The following is a 23,150-nucleotide window of genomic DNA, read 5'->3' as shown; positions in this document are numbered from 1 at the left end:
CCGTCATCATTGGTTAGCATCCCATGAACCGATTTAAAAACAGCCGAAACCAGCACTGTACCAGAAGAAGGTCCTTCTGTGTATTTGGTGCATCGTGCATCGGGAACTGCTACCAGCTGGTCAGAGTATCAATGCAACTGTGTAGTGTCAGCAGTTGAGATGTGCTCAAGAAAAACTCAAAACTCTGGAGCCATCACTTTTCAATTGCAAATGGGTCCTCGTTTACGGGACAACGCTAAGTCTCACGTGGCAAGGATGACTCCAGGACACCATTCTCCGCCTTGGATGGGAAACAATATTGCAACCACTATATTCCCCGGGTATTGCACCGTCCGATTATCACCTGTTCCATTCTTTGGACAATCACCTTAGAGGACGCCAGTTCAAATCCCTAATAAAAGTCCAAAATGCACCTGATACCTTCCTCGTTTCACGGCCCACCAAGTTTTACCGCGATAGATTCCATGGCCTTCCAGAACTTTTTTCAGAAGGTCGTCGATGCTGATGGGGACTATTTTTGATCTTCTAGGTTAGGTGACATATCGATGTTCGAAGGTGGTGGGTGAAAAAGCAACAAAACTTTTCTTGGTTACCTTTATATTTAATTTTAAGACCTTGTATACAGAACCTATCTGCACAAGATTGATTTTCTTTGAAATTTCATTTAATTTCTTTATGGTTTCCTGACAAAAATATTTATTTATTATTCGTGACTTAAAAAACATAATTATTTTATTACACTCTGTAGAAATAAAAGAGAGAGCGAATGAAATCCAAATTGAATAAAAACATTGTTTCTCACCAAATTTCCCATCCTCTATGTCTTTTAAAACACTTGTTAAAGCATATAAAAATATACTGTACTTACAAATCAGTTAAGTACCTTTGTTTTATGGCTGTATTTGTAGTACCTTGTTAAAACGTTTGTCATCAAACTGTCAAATATAAATCACAGTAAATTGTGTAATCTGCTGTCACAAAAAAATATCCTATTTCTCGATCGGTATAAGGAAGAGATATTATACTATTTTTCGATCGGTATGGAAAACCAATATTTCTCCATACTATTTTATCGTAAATTATTAATTGTCTATAAACTTTGTTACTTTTAAATGAATAAAGCGAGATAATTTTATTATGATGTTTTAAAAGCTGGTCATTTGGGGAGGCCAGGAAACCATTTGGGGGGGCCTGGCCCCGATGTGCCCTCCCTTGGCTACACCCCTGCGTTTGTACCGAAAAATGTTTTGTTTGTACCCTCATAGTTTTCGAGAAAGAGTGGATGACATTTGGGGGACTATCTTGTACGCAAGATAGGCCCATAATGTGTACTTTTTCCATGCCCATTAATAAGTATTATGTGTTTATTCATTTGAGTTTATAAGTATTTTGAATTCTGGTTTTCCATATCCCCCCCCCCCCGAAAAAAAACTTTTCCCAAATAACTCAACGTTAAAATTGAATCGGCGAGTGAGAAAACTGAGAGTCCTAAATAATTTATTTTGAGGTAAAGGCAAAAATAACACTATTGCTTGGAATGCAGTGGCGGAAGAACAATTTTCTGAGGGTTCACTAGAAGTTCATTGACAATATTTTTTGAGCCAGGAATAAGAGCTGTTCTTAAAGGCCACTCCTTTTGTGTATAGTGTTTATCTCTTGCGCGACTGTCCCACTCACATATATAACAACAATACTTAGTATAACCTCCTTGCAAACCCAACAAAATCGAAATTACATTGAATTCTCCACATACTAGCCATTCATGCTGATTGTAACTAATGACGCGTAGAACAGATTCCAACGTAGTGTACGTTTCTTTCGCTAAAGCAGCATATGCGACAGGGATGGACGATCTTTCGTTATTATTATGTTAACAGTACACCCTTCAGGCTTGTTTTGGAACCATCTATGAATAGTCTCCACTCGTCCGGTTTGTATGAAATATGTAGATCATAAAACAAACCTTCAACATCACTGCAGAATGTAATGTCACCTTCAGTATTGAAATGGTTCTCAAGTTCTTTCTGACGATCCCGAAAAACTGATACTCGCACTGCTTCAGCTAGAAGGTTCCACTACTGTAGTCGTGAGGCTAACACTTCAGCTTTACACTTCGGGAGGTCTAAATCCCTAATCAGATCACTGAGTTCATGTTGTGTGATTTTGTGTGTTTCGCTGGATGAAGATGGCGTAAATGAAGGATCAGCAACACTGGTGGATGGATGCACCTCTTCTGGATGCACTGCTACTTATTCAAGGATATTTTTCGATTATAAGATTCAATATAGTGGTACTACCTCGTTCCCATACATTGATGCAGTTACCACCATATTGAGAATCTTCTGGAAAAAGTTTTTTTTAAAAAAATCATCATCTCAGCGTTTCGATGCTTTAAAGAGCATGTTTATATCATGAGCGTCAGTGCATAGGAGCATCTAATGGTGTGTTACAATGCAGCATAATCAAACTGTGATGTTGGAATGTTCTTTAACTGTTAAAGAAAGCTGAAGATTTTGGGAAAGTTTCTTGCTGAAACTAAATATGCACGAAATTGTCACGAACGTAATGAGTTATCTAGCATTTGGCTCAACAAGGATTTGAGTCTGTCAGTCTTTCTGTGTGTTTGACCATAATTTTCCTAAAGCTTATTAGATTTAAAGACACTTTGTATATGTCTACCTCCAATCTTTCGCAAAAAAAAGAAAGATCCGTCATGAATGAGGAAGTAAACAGGAATAAAATCTTCCAAATGTTTCAAATTTTCACATGCAGAAAAACTGTATAAAATATATTTGGTATTTGATGAAACATAGCAATACTTTCTTTAACATATTAAAACCACCTCATTGTTGTTGAAACCGGATAAAGATAAGTTGGTAAAAAGGGGTAAATTACTCAAAATTTAAAGGTTTCATTCTTGAAATAATATGACAAAAATAATTTTCTTTCATACGCTAAAAAAACATTTAATTTTAATGTAATACATCGTATACTTTCTTTAAGAGTTGTAAATCACTCCTTGGCATAGAATTAAAGCCTGTAAAGAATTTAAAGCTGAATCCAATAAAAATATATGAGTTTTACGAGTTATGCTTTCCTTCAAATACATATTTCATTCTTAGCAACATAGCAAATATATTCTTTGCGGTTTTCAACGATTCTTCCTAAATGCAGTTAAAATCCGTAAAGAATATTGGTGGATTTGTTTCACCGATAAACATACGTTTCATGATATATTTCATAAAAAGGTATTCATTTTTATTGAAAATAGGGTATATATCTAAATTTTCTGTGAGCTCCAAAGAAACAGTCGGCAGTGAGAGAATTAATTTATTTTCTTTTGCCTTGCGATTAGAAAATATGTCTTATGGTAGCTTTTGCAAAAATAATTAGATGTTCATAGTATGTCTAAGTGGACATGAGTTTGACTAGACCTGGACTTTTCATGAATTAGATCTTATGCCATTGCTTTTTTCCACTCACTGTTATGTTACAAAATAGTCCATTTCCGGTCTCCTTTCAGACACTTCTAGAATCAGAACGAGAGACTTCTTATCATTATTAGCACAATCAATAATTTGTCTTTCTGACAGCATTTAAATGTAAAATGCCCAAGGTATTCAGACTGTTTTTTCTGATTCTCAAACACGACACCTAAATGTCCCGTTTCTAAGCAAATATGAACAGTGTTCCGTAAGTTTTATTTAAGATATACGTGGTAAGTTCAAATTCTACCCTCTTTTGTTTAAATAAATACATATAGAGCCATCTCTCTTATCAATACCTATTGGAAATTTTAAGGCATGCAGTTTATCCCATTGCTCTAGAAGCCAGCGCGTGTGTACTTGGTGCACATGGTCCCGGATTAAATCCCCAAGGGGAATAAGAGTTAATTTTACAATTCACTCACTTTCATTACACATCAGTCTCTTTAGCTCTAACTGGCACAACCACGGAAGATAAAACTAGTTTTATTTCATGTCGTTTCAGGCCATGACTGAAACTTATAGATACCTTTTAGAGCTTGGAAGGTTTGGGTGTATTTTGCAACTTGTGTATTTTTTTATTTGAAAACATTGTTGGCACCCAATGCTATATGAGAGTGAGAATTTAAATCGAAATTTTACGCAAGTTTGCTGACTCGTATTAAACAACGGACAAAATACCCACTGAAGGAATAATTAAATGTTAATGCGTGTGTTAAAGATCAGATTAACATTACGTGTTGATTGATTTATTGACTCATGTCCCATTACTATGGGTGCTATTAATTTTAGTTTTGTAAAGAAACAATTTATTACTCATATATACAAATATAATTATAATCGTATTATCTTATTTTCTTTAAACAATATGAAAAATATGACTTTATTTAGGTGTGAGTCTGACCTCTTCTATACCACTTGTTTAATGAGACACCACTTAATGCTATATGCAAAGGAGAGCAAAACAATATACCTACGGCATTCTTTGAAATACGTGTCTTACCTAATGTTTAACTATGAACTAAATATACTTTTTAAATAAAATTCTGATACGCATTAAGCCAGTGGAATACTTGTCCGTGTTCTAAACGATAAAGACAAGAGCCGAGAAAATATAAGTTATATTCGTGTGACAACTATATTATAACTTTTAGTATGTTGGAAAAATAAATGTCTACTATTTAGCCAAAATATGATCAATTAACTTTCGTTACTACCGAGCGGAAAGAGTATGTATCTTTTTACTTGATATTCCACTTAGAAACATTCTTTAAAATTCATAAGGAATGCATGGTTATGACTAGGACTCGGAAGTTGAAGACCAAAAATTGCCTAAAAAAGAACCTATAAAAAGACAAAAATATCTGAAAAAGGACCTAAAAACTCAAAAAAGGACGTAAAAATAAGACCAAATTTACTTAGAATTACTTGAATATAGTTTATTAAATATAATGCTCAAGAAATACAAGCTTCTGGTAGTATACAATATACAGTTGGAAGTAATTTTATCAAGGAAATGTTTTGCTTTGTAGTTCAATTTGCACTTGTGTTATATTGGTTCTGTTTTCCAAATTTAATCCTACATTTTGAACACTTTTGGAGGACAACTAGAAGCCGGACTCTTTTGGAGAAGGCCAGGACTCCACATTAGCCCGTAACAGTCTGAAATTGCAATTGATCTACGTATCAGTTGGCACGTAATAACAATATTGAAATATTTATGTTTTAAATTGTAGGTAAAGAACAAAATTACTTCTCCGCCGGATGTGAATTCGGCAGCCTTGAGCAGCAAGACGTACGACAAAGAATTTTTATTTGGCCTTTTACAGGAGCAGCTGAAGACAAAATTTTCGCCTGAGTAGAGAGATCTGTTGCTCCTTTCCTAGTCCTAATCTATGGTTTACATTTTATTACAGTGATTTTAATAATTTAGAAGCCATTTTTCAGAAAGAGGTAGGACGGGTTCTAATACGAGTTAATGGCCAGTAAATGTATTGTCGAAAGATGAAGTGCATAAAGGACGTATAACAGCTACCAGGTTATAGAAGGATTTTTTTTGTGGATACTCTGTATATTTTGTAAAGACAGTGATTATTATTTTCGATTTATACTTTACTCTGCAACGCATATAAGTTCTTTCTTTGGTGGGAATTGCTTCTTTCCCACACAGTTGGACAAAAAAGTCTTTCATCGTTTTCTCATATATATATATATTTAAAACATTGCTTTTGGTGAGAACGTTTCAATTAGTGACAAACCATTTCAGCGTTTCTCCCTGACTTATTATATGCACAGTATATATTCTGCAGTTATTTGGAACTGAATTAAGTGTTTTCTTTAATCGCTTATGAGACATTACAATAGATTAGAGAAATACGGGCTGACCAGATGTTCCAGTGACCAAAGTAGCACCAACTGCGTTATTTCGTAGCTCGTTATCTGTACTTTCTCACGCCAGAGTTATCGCCGTATCTAGTGCATTATAGGCAGTTGACTAAAATTAACACAAATTATTTTCTAGGTGAGTTAACTGAGTGATTTTTGAAATGAACTGCCAACACTCTTTAATTGACCACTGCAGCCCGTACCTTGAGCTTTGGTGCTCAGTGAGTTTGACTCCGATATTGTACGCAATCACCACGCACGTTGCGTTGGGAATCAAGTATTAATTTGTGTCAAGGGGTACAAGCTATTAGCCGGCGAAGGACGTTTTCTTACGGCTAGCCCACAACTAGTGAAGTACTAGGTCCGCAGAGCTTGTGCGTTTAAGAAGTTATACACGCGCCCTCCAACATTAGCATTGTACTTCCTTTTTTATTTTGCTGAAGAATAACCTTTACGCTTCAGGATTGTTCGGCGCCGCAACTGGATTCATCGTGGGACGATCCAGACAACTTTTCCCCAGTGCTAATCCCCCAAGTGCGTCAATGGGGTGAGAGAAGCATTTGTCGTGAAATCTGAATTACAATCTCATATATATATATATATATATATATATATATATATATAGGGCTATATGTATATATATATGTATATATAAAGGGCTATATTGCTTTAAAAGGGCGAAGTGTGATTTCAGTGACGAAAATTATTATACATATTCAGTGTTCAGTGTTGTGTTCATTCCTCATCGCTATTTTTTTATATATAATAGTGTTCTAATAAATAAGTATAGTGTCATTTAATCCAGTGTGTTTTCGTTGTTTGTATGAGATATTTGTGTGCGTTATGGTCTGGATGACCATCTGATCGTCCGTGAGGTTTGCGAGACGAGACACCCGAACCTCTCGGCGCCTAATGCTCATCTCATTATTGAGACAGACGAGCGATTTGGAAACAGTTTGTAATCTCTTCTTGGAGAGGTCCTTCATCGTCCTGTCCAGGTAAGTTCAAGTATCAGGAAGATACTTATTGGTAGGACCATGAACCACGAACAGCGACCAGATTACACAGAGTGGTTACAAATAAATGTTCACCCTAATAGAGAGCTCGAACTTAGAATGGTTACAAATAAATGGCAGCCCGAACAGCGACCCGAACTCCCGCTAGCTACAAATAAATGGCGCCCGAACAGGGACTCGAATCGAGACCGTTGGTGCTTAGATATTCATAAGATCAATATTTTAATATACCATTTCTCTTTCAGCTCAGTAACAGGAATTTAAAAAAATCTTTTTCAGGTGATTTTAATCATATGTCTTTGTGATAGCCTAGCTTATTTTGTTCAAGATGCCATATACGCAAGCAGAATTAGCTATATTTAATGAGAAACTAGATTTACTTTTACAAAAAGTAATTAAAAACGAAGAAAATTTTGCTAGATTAGAACGAAAAGTAGATGAGTTTAAAGTGAATTGTGCTCACTTGAAAGAGAATCTCGTTGAGTCAAAGAATGGATTAGACGCTTTACGGGATATGTTTCGTGAAAACTTGCAAGGAACAGATAGCGCTGAAAGCAAAACATTGGAATGTGAACCCCAGTTACAGTCAGATGTTCCTATTGGATACGAAACACCGGAATCTGAGCCTCAGTTAGTGACTGATATTCCTAGTGTAAACAAAACATTGGAATTGGAACCTGAGCCAGAGACTAACACTCCTAATGAAAAGGAAACGCAGAAATCTGAATTCCAACCAGACACAGGTATTCCAAACCAACCTCGTAAAAAATCTGATAATGATTTTACTTATTCAGAATCTAGTGAAAACCACGAACATATGATTGTAGACGACAGAGGTCGTAAGCGCACAAAAACAACTAAAAACAACTACCACAAACCAGAGAGAGAAAAAGCGCAAACGAGATTACAAATATTGTAATAAGCAAATATACGAAGATCAGATCGTAAACAATACAGAAGTTAAAGGTAATCAGAGCCAAGATCGCACACGAAAGAATAACAGATACAAAAGGAGTCGTAAATCACTGCCACGTAAGCTGAGTTAACACAAACGAGACAGGAACCGCAACTTGTGTGACAACATTAAGCATAGATTTGCACATAGAGGTAACCGCTGTAGGAATAGACGAACAAACCGTAGTTATCAAAGTAGAAATAGTAATCATAGGAAAAGAAAAAAGTAACGAAGACTTTGTATATTGATACAAATATTTCCTTCCAGGGAAGCGACGTATTTCTTTTAATCTTTCTTTCAATGTTAGGTGATAAACATGTATTATTTTTTCTTCCTTTTTGCTTTTAGTTTCGATGACTCACGGAAAAAATGAAAAGAGAACTACGCATTGTTTTTAAACTTCTCTTTGCTTCTAGTTTTTAACCGTTCAGCAAAGAGCAGATAACACATTTTTCTTTCTTTATTTTGATAAGATAATCACTGCATTTTCGACCTTCTGTTTATGTCGACGGACACACAGCTGATTCATTCTTTTCATTTTTCTGTCCTTGCTTACTGCCGCACCGCATACATCCAACTATCTATCAATGTTGCAAACCTTATCAATGACTTACTATTCGCTTAGTGTCATTAATCTTTTTTGGTTTTCATTTCAGATGTTTGAATTTAGGATTTTTAGTAAAAATGCATTCTAAATACGTAGAGAAATTGCATTATCCGAAAGCAATTTGAACTAGTAGCGCAGTTCCGCATCTCTAGCTAGTGGGAAGATATTTTGGCGTTATAATACATTTTACAGTATTTTAAAATTTTAAATTCCTTTTTAGGATCCCTTTCCACTTTCGAAATTCTTAAATGTTATTATATCTACATGTTATTTACAATTAATGTTTGGTTTTCTTTTTAGAATTTTTTCCAACAAAAAATTTCCAGATGCCCAGGATCAGAAAATTTTAGCTGTTACTTATGTATATAGTTGTATGTTTATAATTAAAATTTAGTATGTAATCACATACGTAGAGAAATTACATTATCCAAAAGCAATTTGAACTAGTAGCGCAGTTCCGTATCTCTAGCTTGTGGAAAGATGTTTTGGGCTTATAACATATTTTTATTAAATGTTTTAAATTTTAAATTCCTTTTTAGGATCCCTTCTCACTTTCGAAATTCTTAAATCTGTTATTACATGTTATTTACAATTAATGTTTGATTTTCTTCTTAGAATTCTTTTTTTAAAAAAAGAAAGTATCGAGATGCCCAGGATCAGAAAATTTTTAGTTGTTACTTATATATATAGTTGTATGTTTATAATTAAAATTTAGTATGTAATCATATACGTAGGGGAATTGCATTTTAAAAGCAATTTGAAATTTTGGCAAAATTTCCGTACCCCAGCCAATGGGAAGATATGTTGGCCTTATAATATATTTTTATCAAATGTTTTAAAGTTTTAAATTTTTTTAGGATCCCTTCCCACTTTCGAAATTCTTAAACATGTTATAATGCGTATGATTCATAATTAACGTTTGATGCCCAGGATAAGAAAATTTTTAGTTGTTAATTATATTTACATTTGTATATTTGTCATTGAAACTTAGTACGTAATCTCATGCGTAGAATATGAAATTTTACACTTATAATAAATGTTAATTTTTTCAGTGTTAATCTTAGATTTTCGTTTTCATTTTGAAGTGCTTACTGTAATTTTGTTGAACTTCATTTACGTCATTTACCCGATTTTGACTCATTTGAATTTCCAGGATGTTACATGATATATTTCGTTCGAAGAGAAAAGTTTAGAAAGGAAAGTAGGCTAAGCCTTAAACGAGTGAAAACAGGCATTTCCTTGTTGGTTAATAGGATGTGCAGGAATGTCGTGTGAGTAGCATATTCTCCGAACGTTTGGACAAATATTAGGGAGGCAATATTTCCTGGAATTGCAGATCTCTTGCAAAAATGGATGTGGCTAATCCATTGGATATTCCATAGCTAACTGTATTTTCGCCATCAATCGCAAAATATAGTTTTTCATTTCTCTTCTTCCTTTATGGTATTCGTAGCTAAAAATGTGTATTATAAGGTTAAATATTTTGAGTATATTTTATTGTCTAGTAATATTCTAGTGAATATTGTAATGTTTATGAACCGCAATTCTATTATGTGGATTTGTATGCTAATGTGTTGTAATGTTTTTTTATTAATTTTGAGGAAATTATATCTTAGTTCTAGTATGTCCTAGAAACTATTCGAATTCGATATAGATCCCGAAAAATAAACTTATTTTCTTTCTTTCCAACAGCATGATGCCATAATGTTTTATAAAAATTACTTTGTCAATTATTTCGTATGCTCGATGACTGAATTTTAATGTGTCAATAACACCATTTTAAATATTTTGTAGCGAAGGTGCCTAAGAGAGTTTAACTGTTATGAAATGACACAACTGTCTTGTAGGGACTTTAATTTGGATGTTTCAGACCGACCAGAAAGTTGTAATATCGTTCACTATATTCTTGTTTGTATCTCATGTTTTTCTTTTAATAGGTCTCATGCATTTTGTCTTATAGAGACATATCTTTAGGATGCTACGAAAGCATTTGTATTTTGTATGTTTACACATCTTTTCTAGGTGGAGGACGTACGTTATGTTCCAAGGAACATACATGTATTTTACTGAATATTAAAGTGTTGATATTTCAGTTATGTATAGAAACATTTTGTAAGTGCCTATGGTTGCAGGCCTTTTCACGTTTCTAGTTTTGTATCGCAAGTGTCGGTTGCATATTTTGTGTGTAAGTACGTGTAGTATTTCACATTTTTCCCACCTATGGTTTTGGTCAATTCATGACGTAATGACCGTCTATTTTCAGGAACGTTTGGACTAGTGAATCAACTTCCTTGATTTAGACCTTTGAGAAATTTGGATCAACACCGTATAGTTTTCAACGCTTTATTAATAAGTTTTTTTTGCAGATAGTAGCCACCTATTCTGGTAACCCTACAATGTTTACGTTTTTGGAAGTGAACAACAACCATTATCCTAGGCGTAAGCTAATTATAACTTTGTTTCGGAATGAATCATTTGTTACATTGAGCATTATTGAATTAAAGTCTCGATTTTCACATGCCGAGCGGATGGCATTTTTGATATTATGGCGTGTCAAATTTTCTTCATACATGTCAACGAAATCACGATCTTTTTCTTGATATATAGAATCATGCTTGTTTGTTGGAATTACTATGAACGTCATTTTTGACACAAGTTTTTTTTATTTTGGAAAAACGATGTATCGTTCTTTTCTGCCAAACAACACGAGGCACAGTTAAAAAAATAGGACATGCAGGTGAAAACCTTATTTTGTTTGTATATTGTCAGTTTATTATGTGTTTACAATTTCATTCATTTTACTTTTTCAATGATTTTCATATTTTTCAAATGTAGTAATATTGAAATTTTGACAATAATTTTAATATTTTAGTACCTTTAACATGTTTGCTATTTGCATCTAATATTTTAAATATAGATATCAGTATATTTTAAAAGAAGACATTTACTAACTTTTATTGCAATGTTTCATAATTCTTTAAGTCGATATTTTCATGAATAGTTATTGAGTGTATATATTTACTTCATATAATATCAAATAAAGTGATCGAAACGGAACACTTAAAACATTTTACGAGAAGTATTTTTTTATTAAAAAATATAAGAATTTGAATATCCCTATAAACGCTTTCTGCGCACTTTCAGTAAAAAAAGTTATCATACAGGTGTTTAAACCGTACCTCGTTTCTCACAGCAGTGTTTTAAAAAAATCTCCCCTTCTCTCTCCCCATCAACTCGCCGTTGGAGAACCATGGAGGATACTCAACACAGGAAGACAGCATGGTTTCAACATGTGAAGAAACGGAAGATAAGGAAACCCAACTGTGTCAATCGTTCAAGAGGATCTTATTACTTCACGGAACATTTGGATCGGACATTGCTCATGCAGGAACCTCATCATGTTGTAGTGAGTGAACAAGTTATTTAACTATTTTAAATAGCCTTTTCTCAGGTGAAAAACCATTCATCGTTTATGCACGTACGTCACACACCATATCACAGTGTTGCCAACTAATTGATTTCAAATTTTTATGAAAAAAAACTAATTTTATTAATACGTCACTATACGGCCAAGGGTTCTCAACCTGTCTACGTGTGCTCTTAACAGGTCGTTCCCTCTCGGACCCCAATCTATAACCGCTACCAGGTTATAGAAGGATTTTTTGTGGATACTCTGTATATTTCGTAAAGACAGTGATCATTATTTTCGATTTATACTTTATTCTGCAACGCATATAAGTTCTTTCTTTGGTGGGAATTGCTTCTTTCCCACACAATTGGACAAAGAAGTCTATCATCGTTTTCTCATATATATATTTAAAACATTGCTTTTGGTGAGAACGTTTCAATTAGTGACAAACCATTTCAGTGTTTCTCCCTGACTTATTATATGCACAGTATATATTCTGCAGTTATTTGGAACTGAATTAAGTGTTTTCTTTAATCGCTTATGAAACATTACAATATATTAGAGAAATACGGGCTGACCAGATGTTCCAGTGACCAAAGTAGCACCAACTGCGTTATTTCGTAGCTCGTTATCTGTACTTTCTCACACCAGAGTTATCGCCGTGTCTAGTGCATTATAGGCAGTTGACTAAAATTAACACAAATTACTTTCTGCATTCTGTTTGTATGTGCATACTGGTGAGTTAACTGAGTGATTTTTGAAATGAACTGCCAACCCTCTTTAATTGGCCACTGCAGCCCATACCTTGAGCTTTGGTGCTCAGGGAGTTTGACTCCAATATTGTACACAACCACTACGCACGTTGTGTTGGGAATCAAGTATTAATTTGTGTCAAGGGGCACAAGCTATTAGCCGGCGAAGGATGTTTTTTTTTACGGCTAGCCCCCAACTAGTGAAGTCCTAGGTCCGCAGAGCTTGTGCGTTTAAAAAGTTAGACACGCGCCCTCCAACATTAGCATTGTACTTCCTTTTTTTTATTTTGCTGAAGAATCACCTTTACGCTTCAGGATTGTTCGGCGCCGCAACTGGATTCATCGTGGGACGATCCAGACAACTTTTCCCCAGTGCTAATCCCCCAAGTGCGTCAATGGGGTGAGAGAAGCATTTGTCGTGAAATCTGAATTATAATCTCATATATATATATAAATATATATAAAGGGCTCTATTGCCTTAAAAGGGCGAAGCGTGATTTCAGTGACGAAAATTATTATACATATTCAGTGTTCAGTGTTGTGTTCATTCCTCATCGCTATTTTTATATATAATAGTGTTCTAATAAATAAGTATAGTGCCATTAAATCCAGTGTGTTTTCGTTGTTTGTATGAGTAATATTTGTGTGCGTTATGCTCTGGATGACCATCTGATTATCCGTGAGGTTTGCGAGACGAGACACCGGAACCTCTCGGCGCCTAATGCTCATCTCATTATTGAGACCGACGAGCGATTTGGAAACAGTTTGTGATCTCTTCTTGGAGAGGTCCTTCATCGTCCTGTCCAGGTAAGTTCAAGTATCAGGAAGATACTTATTGGTAGGACCACGAACCTAGAACAGCGACCAGAGTACACGGAGTGGTTACAAATAAATGTTCACCCAAATAGAGACCTCGAACTCAGAATGGTTACAAATAAATGGCAGCCCGAACAGCGACCCGAACTCCCGCCGGTTACAGACGTTAAGATCTATTAAAAGGTTTAGAAAAGAGCAAGAATGAAAAATACACCGAAAAAGGCAAAAAGAGAACAAATAAAATCCACCATTTTCTGGCCTACAATGACCCAAAATGAACGTAATGTTAAGCCTCATCTTAGGGCACTCGTAAAAAAGAGGATTTTTCAACTTCCGGGCCCTAGTTATGACATGTGTGTAATAAAGACAGTGCCAATAAAATAAAAATAATAGATACGAACATGGTGTGGAAAAATCGAAGTATATATTACAGTCTTAGAGCTCAGTGCGAGAAACCTGATTCGTTAGCCAGGTGGAGCGAATTTGATTCGAGATGCTACACTGAGCTGTAGATTAATATCTCTTCTAATGTCGGTGCTGAATGGGATATAAAACTCCGAACCTATCAACCCGTGAGTCTTGGAATTCATAAGATTGAGGGAAGATAATTTGTTTGTGACAGTGACGGCGGGCATAAGATATTTCCAAATTAATTTGGATGGACTGGGGAAAATTTTACGAGTAAATAGGTACAAAATATATTTTTCCCACTTCAGTGTATCTGACCCTAACCAAATTTGCAGATTATGTTACCAATATACTACGCAGGGTTACTAGCCCACAATCTTTTTTTTTTTTTTTAAGAAACGAGGCACTTTTTCTCAGTTTTCAGTCTATAATTTCTCACCGGTACATCTGATTAAACACATTCGTACATTTTCTAAAGGTGTGGTTTGGACGATCAAAAAGGTATGACTCATTCCTCTACTTTAATCAAGGGCGGGGCAACAGGTTCCTAAGTAAGAATTTACACAAAATCACGAAAAATTGACAGATGTTTAAGGGAATTATTCATTTACCTCAAAACTTGCATTTTCAGTTTCAGTACGTCAAAATCAATAAGAATCAGCAAACATATGCAGGGCATCAGAAAACACGTTTAATTTTGCACACCTATGTAATTATTGTAGCCTCTTAATATACATTAACAATATTTTGAATCTTATGATTGCACTCATGGCACATATTGTAAGATCCTAGATGCAGTCTGAAATTAAATGAAATGAAATCTTTCAGTTTAACGTACCTCGTATCTGCCCTAGCTAACGGAGACTGATGATTAAGCTAAATGAATGATGATGGAAGTATTGATTTAATGAGATGTGGGAGGAAACGGAAGTACCCCGAAAAAATCCACGGACACGATGTTGCCTATTACAAAATTTCATGACGGGATCGAACCTGGGACCCCACACACTAGAGGCAAGCGATCTACCACTGAGCCCCTATTACCCACATATACAGTTCAATACATGAAAATCATTTATTTCTAATCGAACTTTTGGAAAAAGGCTTATTTTCTAATTGAATAATTGAAAACTCCATAAAGTTTACGCTTAAAATCATTTTTCTTATCAGAATATTTCAGCTTTTGCGAAGTTAGTTTTGCTCAAAAATGTAGTTGAGCTTTTCAAACTAGAGTTCTTATACTTGAATCGGCAGCGCAGAACTGCTTTATTCTTGGAACTTTAATTAACTACAATACCGATATTGCTCTCACTCTATGCTAACTGCATTTAAACTGTCGTCTTCTTAGGCACAATTTCTTCTAAAAACTGAATTCTTTTATATATTTTCCCATGTGTGGATAAATATTTCTGCGCACGTATTCAATAATTTTGGATTTATATTTTTCTTTATCTGATAAAATTCAGTACTTTTCAGGCTAAAATTCCGTAACAACTTACTCTAGCACAAGAAGTGATAGTTACACACATTAAGGTATGTGTCTTGTTTAATTTTGATTCTGGATTTTGTTTTCTGACAAACTTTTGGAGAGCTCGTGTATGTCTTTCAAGAGCTCTAGTTTTTGGTTATCGCTCTGAATTTAGTGTAAATGTATTTTTTTCTTGCTAAATGCTAAATTTGTATTTCTATTAGGGGCAGGTGATGACGCAACAAATAAAAAAAAGTATCTCCTCAATTATAAATGGGAAGTGTGTCGTAATTGGCGCAATATTTAGAACCTGTTAAATACAACAAATCCTAATTCGGAATAAGGGACGCGAGGCATCTTTTCTTACATTACCTTTTCACATTCTTTATATACCCCTCGTAGTCCTCATTTGTGTTAACTATAGAATGAACTGGAAAATTGTGAGTAGTAACCGGGAAAAGACAGGTAATTAATTGACTCTGATAAAATGAGTAGGAACTCTGACCTTATGTATAGTCTGAGATTGGTGTCCCTGTTTTACGTTTATAAAGTCTGGCAACTCTAACTTTGTAAGTATTGTGGATTTTAGTTAGACTTGTATATACATTTAAGAGAAAAACATAGAAATGTAAGCGTAATAAATATTATCATTTCATAATATTTTATGTAGAAAAACTAAGTAATATGCTCGTTTATTACTGTTACAGAGAGTATAAGATCACTAATTCTTAGATTTTTATGATTATAAAAATATCAATTTAAAACCATCTCTAAAACGAGATAAATAAAAACTGATATACTGGTCAAAATTGTAATTAACACAACATTTAAATTATTGTTGTATATTGACGGAAATTTACACATGTTATGTTATACTGAAGTCAATAATTTTGGGAGAGCGATATTCTATGTTATCTTATCTGGAAAATGTATGTAGTTTTTAATCATATTCCGTACCTAAATAAAAACATCATTGTCGTAATTAAAATTATTTAAAGTTGAAAAATATATATTTACTTAATTTTTTAAGTAATTCAGCTCTCTTCTTTCGTACTAAAATAATAGTGTTTGAAACTTTTTCCCATTCTCGTGTTCCAAAACTTAAATTTAGCTAAATTATCTTACTTTCGTTCAAAAAAATATTAAATTTGTTGATAGTGTTATTTTATTGAGTATTTTTTTAATTACTACAGTTTGTAACAATACTCGTATATAGTGGCGTAGGGAAAGGGGGGCCCAGAGGGGCCGCCCCCCACCCAAAGCGGTCCGACAATGTACTTTGGTACTTTGATGTTTGTAATTTTTTATTTATATTTTTATGATTATATACTTTTTTGTTTGTAATGTTTCTACATGTACCTATAACAGCACTTGGTCCCCCCCCAAACACACATCCTGGCTACGCTACTGCTCGTATACGTCTTAATGTATTAACAACCTCCTCACGTCGTGCCTTAATAGCATGGGGATGACTTAATTAAGACGATCAGAGATTGCTACTACTCATTGTCTGAAATGAGTAGGTCGAAGTGAATTGAGAGGAAAAGACTACACATTCAAGCTTCATTTAAGAAATGTATTATTTCCAATAATATCAAGATGTTAGTGTGTATGTTTATGTATGAATGTAGTATAACAAGTCAGATCACAAATCGCCAACCTCTAGAAATTTTGTCACGATTAACACGCACATAGCTGAGATACACATACCTGTTTATTATGATGAGTGTCTGGACTGGATAACTATACTTCTCAATGCTGGATCTTTCAGTTTGGATAGTCGGTAAATTGTGGTGTGTGACTATGGTTGTTGTTGATAAAGAATAGATCACCTTTGATCTATTCGAAGTGACATGGATTGCAGCTCACTACTTGACTGCTAATGGTCGATCTACTTCTGTTCCACTTCTGATCCACATCTGATCATCTGATCCCAATCCTCTCCAACGAGAGGTTTTTGTTCTTGATTCCAGACATACTGGAATTCGCTTCGTTGATCCTTTCTGTTTATCTCAGCTATTGGTGAAACATTGGTTTCAACCCGTATTACATCGTGACCAAATTCCCAGACCAACAATCTCTGCAAATCTGACAGTTATGCCACAGTCAAAGTGTGTCAATGTTACATACATCATTTCATATTGATGACTTTACATATTTCGTACACAATGTTACAAATCACAACAAACACATAAACTGACGACTTAGCGTCTAGCCATTAATTCAGTAACTACATTCAACACATTTAACAACCATTGAAGTAAATAAACAAATAAACAAATAAACAAATAAACAAATAAACAAATACACGTGTTTGTAATACATGACAACATTTCATTCTTACTACAATTTAATCTCTTTAATTTGACTTTGAATAAATATTAATTTCCATCACCAAAAATAATTAATAAAATCGTATACCGCTACAGTATATACATACAGGTATAAACTTAACAAGAAGGATTTTTAATATCGAATGTGTTAATATGATTAGATTAGAATAGTGGGAAATGACTATTCAGGTTGTCTTAGTAAATTGCCTATCAAATTAAAATTTAAATAAATGTTTTACGCTGTTGACTGAAATAATGATTATTTGCTTATTGACAGGAACAGTACATAAATTATTGATATTGTTTAATGTTTCATTTCTACAGCAAAAATTGTCCTGTAATGAAATACAGAGAACAACGTAACACATTCATACCTTGCTTTCTTATTACATACACTTTGTCCTTATATGTTGCTACTGCAAACTTATTAATTTTAGCTTTAGCAGAAAGCTGAAATTCCATTTCGATTAATTTCTTGGTGTACCATTTGACTTCTATTCGATCACTTTGATTGGGGACATTAACATCTATAAAATTGTAATCTCCACTATCTCCAATATCCGGTAACTGAAATGGAATAATTCTATATATTAAGACACAGGAAATATGTATATGCTACTAAAATATCACAAGAACTTTTTAATATTATCCGTAATTGAATATAAGGCTTTACGAATCATTTATCAAGATTAAAAACTCATCCAATTTTGAACATTTCTGTGAAGTTAGTTTCAAGGTTGGTACACACTGCTGCAACAAGGATGATAATAACTGTAATGTTATCATTTAAGTAATAAAGCATGATTCCTCAAAGTACGCACAGAAGTTCACCTACTAATTTTATCCCTACTAATATTTAATAAGAAATATAATATTGTCATCGAGTGGATTGGGAAGCTGAATTCTTATTTCAGTTTGATCTCAACTAAAAGTTGCAATTTACTAACGAATGTTTGGCTTAATAGCATGGATTTTTCTAGACCAACCTAAGATGACCTTTTATTATGCTTTTGAAATTATGGCAACGTCAATTCGTGTGTGATTAAATTTATCCAACTGTACATACTATGAAAACATCACAATAAAAATCATAGGCACTAATCAGTAGTATCTTTTACTGATGTAGTCATGTATTTCTTATGGGAAGTAGCTCCCCTCCTTTTTTATGATACGGTCATGAAAGTAGAAAGTTGTTAAGGTAAGAAACTAGAAAAAGTTATTGTTAAAGTGGATGTCATAAAAATGTATTAGTATTATGTATGTGAATAGGGTGATTGGGGTGAGAGTAAAACAAGTATTTGTCTAGGAAAAAACACATATACTCTTTTCTCGATATTATATGTAGAAAAAAGAAAAAAATGCGGATTTTCCAATGATCTTATAAAATAGAGGATCTGCCGTTACAACAAAATCTTGAAGCCATACGAAACAGTTTCGCCACCCCTACTCTGCCCACTCCGCCCAATAGGATCGCAATGTTTTGAGCCAACAATCATGGCGGAAACGAAAGTAGTCAATCAGACGATGGTAGAAACGAGAGTAGCCAATCAGACGTGCCGATGCTCGATTGTTTTTTGGCTTCACCGATTTAATAGGATGAAGACACATATGGGCAGATCCTCTATTTACAACATCCTTGGGGTTTTCTTAGTCTGCCATTTTGACATAACTGTAAACAAATGGTAAAAATATTAAGAATATTAATGAAAATAATTTGCCCGTATGTTTGGCCCCGATGCTTTTAAGCGGTAAACATAGAAAGAATAATAAACTTATTGTATATGAAAGAATGTAGGTATGGTAAAAAGAAGATACGCGTCTCATTGTGCGTCATTTTGACAAGAAATTGGTTATTGTAAACAACCACATATGCCACTCTTTGGCGCCGATGTTTTAGGGATAATGCTTTTAAGCAGTAAACAAAAAGAATAACAAACTGATTGTATACGAAATAAAGGAGATGGGTAAAGAAGAATATACGCGTTTCATTCTCCATGTTGACAAGAAATTGGTTATTATAAACAAAAATATACCCGCATGTGTGGCGCCAAGGCTTTTGAGAAAAGTGTAGTTAAGCGGTAATTAAATAAAGAATAAGATTAGTAAAACTAATTATTACTATTGTAATCTATTCCTTTGGTGTTTTGAAGAAACGCACATGGACTGGATGCACACGTTGAATTAACACATAACACTACATGTTGGTATACAAATCATAGCGTGTTGGCGTCATTGGAAAATGGGAGTGAAAATTTCTTTGAACACGCAATCTGATGGAGGGTCCAGGAAACGCGGCCCGACGCGGGAAAATGCGGGGTGGGTGCGGGCACACCAATGTAAAACACCCGCGGGGGTGCGCAGATTCGTGACCTTCATAAAAGGGAGTAACATTGTGTATTTATCACTGACTGATTTCGTCAGTGTAGATTTTTTTTTTGAAATTCAAAACTTTGAAAATATGAAGTTTTGCAAGCATAACATTAGAGGAATCTGTTATTAACACCGCCCGCTCCATCCTCTATACTGCCTGTCGAATCAGCAAAAATAACATAGAGATCATCGTACGAATATTTTTACGAATTCCTGGATGCAGTACTAAGCGAGTCTTGTTTGTATAAATCTCACAGCGGAAAATATATTGTGTGGTTTAGTATTTTTGCAAATTAAAAAGTATTATTGCTGTATACCCTTTTCTAAGGCGCAAGAGGCATTTTGGAATACGTTTGGTATCTTTTTCACGAGATGCCATTGAGTATTCAACTACAGAAATATGGTTAAGTAAATTATCAAGACATAGTGATGCGAACGGAAGTAACTGAATTCCTCTAGACAGATCTGTTTGTCGTCAACATTCTGTAAAATAAGACTTTTTTTTTTAATGTAAAGTTCAGAAGCTGAAATAAGACTGTGTGCCCAATATCTTCTCTCAATATTACTAATAGACCTAGAAAGGCGAACTTCCATACTCTAAGTTGTATTACGTTCAGTTTATTAAAGGACTATAAAACTTCGTTCAGGCTGCTCTATCGAATTTTAAGAAATCGGTTGATTTACTGAGAAATCCTGTATGAGCCGTTATGTTTCCCAGTTCTGTAGAATACACTTTTTTGAACTGTCACAGTGGCGAAAAGCACAAATTGCTGCTATTAGAAATAATCGTGAAAAAATTTTAGAAACCACTATTAACCTATGAATAAAACATTAAAGAAAGGTGTGTTGATTTTCTTGCAAATTCAAACCCATTTCCAGAAAGACAGTTGATACTCTAAAAATGAGTATTGGAGAATCTCGTATTATTATTATTATTATTATTATTATTATTATTATTATTATTATTATTATTATTGATAATAACATTGAGATTTGGAGTGAATGGAGTGCGTCGTTCGCCAGAAAATACATGCAGGGTCGGTGTCGGAGTTAACGTTTTGCCATCCATAGGCAAAATAGTTTCTGCCAACTGTCATGCTGACTCATTTTATAACAATATAATTTTTATATATATTTTTCAGTGTAACGTCCGATGATTATGGACGTTAGACTAAGGGAGACGGATGATTAAGGCAAGTGAATGTTGATAGAGGAGTTGGTGGAATGAAATGTGGAAGGAAACAAAGAATAACTCGAGAAAAGCCACGGATACGATGTTGTGCATCACAAAGTTCGAGCTAGGAATTCCACGCACTACTGGTAAACGCTCTACACTGAGCCACCCTGCCCCTATATAAATTTTTGTAAAAATTTTAACGAATATTCGTTTGGAATCTGCTGTAAAGATAGATTCAAACTGTTACAAATTTACGTCTTTTAAAGTAAAGTTACAGAGAATGATCAGTTTGTGCAAAAGTAAAAGAAATTGGTTTAAATTTTCGTCCGTAAAAATTTTCATATTCAAATCAAGGATCTTATAAAGTAGAGGATCTGCCCTTACAACAAAATCTTGAAGATAAACGTCACAGTTTCGCCACCCCTACTCTGCCCACTCCGGCCAATAGGATCGCAATGTTTTGAGCCAACACTCATGGCGGAAACGAAAGTAGCCAATCAGACGATGGCGGAAACGAGAGTAGCCAATCAGACGTGCCGATGCTTGGTTGTTTTTTGGCTTCATTTATTTTATAGGATGAAGATAAATATGGGTAGATCCTCTATTTTATAAGATCCTTGATTCAAATACTAAAAAGTCACAGAATAATTGTTTTGATTGTTGAAATTTGTGTTTCTACTGCAATGCAAAGAGATTACTTTGGCTAGAATAAATAAACCCTTCAGTAAAACTTTTCAATAGTCTACTATTTGTTCACACTAAAATCTTCTTTATTTCAATATCTTCTTAATGGAAACTATAATCATAAAAAATAGTGAAGTGGAAGAAAAGGGTACTATGAAACTGTATATGGAAATTGTTGTCATCGTCCAAAAACGTTCTATAAGAATTTCTGTAAACGTTTGCCCTCAAAATAAATTTAAACTGCCTTCCTCCTTGCTTTATACCGAACGAAGGTGTCTATTAACATATTCATACTGAAAGTCATGGAGGGTGTTTACTGTATTTAATCATGTTTATTATTTTTCATCTTTTGCATTTTTTTTTTGTTTTCCTTATTAAGGTTAATGTAAAGGGACAAGCTTTGCCGATAGATGTCATTACAATCTTCGTATCTCTCCCATGTATTTTTTACCATTCATGAAAATTTATATTTCTTTTACAAATTTCAACCTAGAGAGTTCAAATTTTTAGAGAAGGAACTTCCTAACCTATCGAAGGGAACAATCCGTGCCGATTTTTTATTTAAAATTTTCTTTATTGTTGAAACAGTTGCATTGTTAAAGATTTAGATAACCATTTCAACAATCAAGCAATTTCAACAATGAACAAAATTCTAAATAAAAAAATCGGCACGGGTTAATGTCTTCGATAGATTATGAAGTTCCTTCTCTAAAAATTTGAAGTCTGTAGGTTGAAATTTGTAAGAGAAATCGTGAATTTTTGTGAAAGGTAAAAAATATATGGGAGAGATACGAAGATTGTAGTGCCATCTATCGGCAAAAGTTGTCCCATTAAACCAACCTTAAATTTTGGTCCAACGAGCGATCGAAAGATCGTTGTGCCCTTAGGTCCAAGTCTAGTTGTTATAGTGTTAAATCCAGCCTTGCGCAGAATATATATATTTCAGGTACAAAATTTCTTGGGTTGGTCTAGAAAAAGATATACGATGTATAAGAATGCATCTTGGAAAGATGGATAGTAAGCCCAGATTCATTTTATAGGATGTGAACTCAATGATAAGATTCAACAGCTTTCTTGTGTTTCTGAGATGATGACTAGTCGCTGTTTATGTTTATAGTAATAATAGCATAATGGTAGTGGTGCTCAATGAACACAAGGAATGTGAGGGGTCTTATCAACTGAGTAGATCATAGTTTAATTGCTTGGAGTGTGTTTGGTCTATTTTGGTTTTATTTCTTTGAGAAAATAAGAATGATAGTTTATGCATTTTTAGTTAAATATGGTT

The 23,150-nt window shown here is 34.2% G+C and overlaps 2 long non-coding RNA genes across 3 annotated transcripts in view; one reads left to right on the top strand and one right to left on the bottom strand.

Moving 5' to 3' along the window:
- LOC145684005 (uncharacterized) overlaps positions 1-23,150 on the top strand; it is a 201,765-nt gene that overhangs the window by 17,548 nt on the left and 161,067 nt on the right. The gene's annotated exons all lie outside the window — the stretch shown is intronic.
- LOC145684004 (uncharacterized) overlaps positions 1-23,150 on the bottom strand; it is a 45,700-nt gene that overhangs the window by 5,215 nt on the left and 17,335 nt on the right. The window contains exon 3 of one of the 2 annotated variants that reach the window (XR_014131224.1): positions 18,009-18,201. This is a non-coding gene — a long non-coding RNA (uncharacterized LOC145684004). Of the gene's footprint in view, positions 1-16,722; positions 18,202-23,150 lie in introns of those variants that run through there. The other variant, XR_014131223.1, reaches the window with a different exon arrangement.

Source organism: Thermobia domestica, chromosome 4 (genome assembly GCF_964235325.1).
Source record: "Thermobia domestica chromosome 4, izTheDome1.hap1.1, whole genome shotgun sequence".
Classification (NCBI taxonomy): Eukaryota; Metazoa; Arthropoda; class Insecta; order Zygentoma; family Lepismatidae; genus Thermobia; species Thermobia domestica.
This window is presented reverse-complemented; position numbering and strand designations above follow the sequence as displayed.